The 2,500-nt window shown below is 41.4% G+C and overlaps 1 protein-coding gene across 1 annotated transcript in view; it reads left to right on the top strand.

Annotated features, from left to right (window-relative positions):
* Positions 1–1,288, top strand: part of col7a1 (collagen, type VII, alpha 1) — a 110,099-nt gene extending 108,811 nt beyond the window's left edge. Inside the window, exon 118 of the mRNA XM_083661940.1 lies at positions 1–1,288. This exon is cut by the window's left edge and continues 178 nt beyond it. The gene's annotated coding sequence lies outside the window, so the exon portion shown is untranslated.
* Positions 1,289–2,500: the final 1,212 nt, after the last annotated feature.

Genomic DNA, 2,500 nt, shown 5'->3' with positions numbered 1-2,500 from the left:
AACCCAACCAAACTTTGCCCCCCGGTTGAGAGGGGACACCAGTGTGCATCCTTGGTTTATGCTTCTCCAAACCAGTGGTTCTCAAAGTGGGGTCCAGGGACCCCTAGGTGTCCTTGAGGGGGTTTATTTTCACTATAATTCCATCCATAAGTAACTCAATGACAGAATGTATGACTATTTTGGTCATGGGTTTCACACACTTTCTGTATAAAACACCTACAAGCAAAAGTCTTATCAGATTGGGGACCCTGGGACAAAATCAACTCGTCTAATTTGTGTCCGTTTAGGGGTCCTTGACGTGAAAACATTTGAGAGCCACTGCTCTAAACCATCTATAGCATTTAGGCCGAATCACAATGTTCATTTACAATAACTTCCGGGTAGAAAGCTGCATCACTACGTGACACGTACAAATTTGATGACGTGGAGCAAATGGGGGCGAGGAAAACCTGAGATCAAGAGAAAATGGTGAAGTCAAAATGCATGTTTGATGCTTCCATATCTCATTAATAACTAGATGAGGAGGACAGGCCTCTGCCAAGGTCAATACTCCAGTCTGCTAGGATATGCAAATGATCTGAGTTGGATCAGAACACCTAACCCGGACCCAACCTCAGTTGTCTACCCGGAAGTGGCTTTTGTTGTTAGTGCAACATCACGCTGATTCGCGCTATAAAATACGGTGCTAATTGGATTCAAGGGTAAAAGAATGCTTGAACTTGAATAAAGGAAGCCAAGACACCCGTCTTTTGTGTGCAACGGTTTAAGTCATAGAAAAGTGTTTTTTATATATATATATGCACAGAAGAAAGAGTGTCTTGGCTTCCTTTTTTCAAACTTCACACCAGTTGTGCTCGTGCTGCACAATATTTTATCCCTTTTGTCACTTTTTCCAAAATGTCCATGTTGCACACAGGTGATGAGACGTGTCCACATAATGTACATACAGAAGTGTTTTACTGCTTATACAACTGTAACTCTCCACAAGTGTTACACAGATATAGTTATTATTATGAATATTGATATAGTTTTTTAATTATTTTGATTACATAATGAAGAGTCAAGCACAATATACAGTAAATTTATTGTACATAATGTTTTTATTGTTTGGGGAAAGTTGTTGTGTTTCTCTATGACTGCATGTTTACCTGCCAGAGAAAAGGTGCTATTTTAAAATGTATTTTTATACTGTGTATTAAAGATGGAAGCGTGTGTTTTTGTGCAGTAATATGATTACAAAACATTCTGTCTCTGTAGTATTATGAAACAGTTTTAATGAACATTTCAAATAAACCAAATGTTTGACTACACCAATTTGTAGTTTTCTGCTTTTAGTTAGCGTCAAGTAAAGACATGCTTTAGCTTTTAGCCGATGCTCTCATTCAGAGTGATGCACCATAAGCAGACACTTGTGTACATACGGCTGGTTTGAACCTGGGACCTTCTGGTTACGGGACAGTTTGACAACTTGGTGTCTCTCCAACCAGCTCCCCACCATGACAAGCACAGGGTGGGCTTCAATTTGACTTAAATCATGTTGTGACATTTTCTTTCTTGAGGATGATATTCCATAAAACTCAGACTCTTTCTTCCAAATTGAGTTTCTCAAGAGCCAAACTTGATGGGGCAACTAACATTCTTCCAACACAAGGCAATGGAACACCTGGCCTGTAATAGGCACAAGTCAACCATTTCTCTTTCTCGATTAGATAAAGAACAATTGACAGGTTAGATGCTTAATATACACAGTTTAGGACATGGAGCTAATGGAGAGGAGATAATCTGGGAGATATAACTTATCGCCAAACTCTAAAATCTTTGAATCCCTCCACACACTCCCACAAGCAGTGAAACAAAGTACCTTGTTGACTGTTGCACTTAGAACTATTTGTCGGGAATATTCTAGGATCAAATTTACCGGGGTGATGTAGGTTCACACTTCACATTATCCAATTATATTGTATTAATCTCAGTCGAGTATTGATTGTTTGCGTTTGTGCTTTTGAACAACTCAGCTTTGTATTTTTCATTTGCCCTTACTGTACCAGAGAAGATACGGAGAACAGAACTCCTCAAGGTAGGTGTGTGTGTGTGTGTGTGTGTGTGTGGGGGGGGGGGGGGGGGGGGGGTGAGTGAGAGTGTGTGTGTGTGTGTGTGTGGGGGGGGGGGAGTGAGAGAGAGTGATCTTGATGTTCTAATTTCATCAGGGGTGTTTTGTTAATGAGAGGATTTTCTGCTTGTTGCCCTGGCCCTCCATGCTCTCTGCCCTCTGTTGATTTCCCCTGGTGGGAGCAGCTCTGGGAGACACACTGACACCAGACAGAGTTAATCGCACCTGAGCAGCTCTGGGAGACACACTGACACCAGACAGAGTTAATCGCACCTGAGCAGCTCTGGGAGACACACTGACACCAGACAGAGTTAATCGCACCTGAACATTCTTATTATCTTCTCTGCTCACTTTTTCCTGCTTTAATTGCAAAGGTTATCTCAGTCAACC

This window comes from Poromitra crassiceps (genome assembly GCF_964638095.1).
Source record: "Poromitra crassiceps genome assembly, chromosome: 27".
NCBI lineage: Eukaryota > Metazoa > Chordata > Actinopteri > Beryciformes > Melamphaidae > Poromitra > Poromitra crassiceps.
Note: the sequence above shows the minus strand (reverse complement) of the source record. Positions and strands in the feature narration are given on the sequence as shown.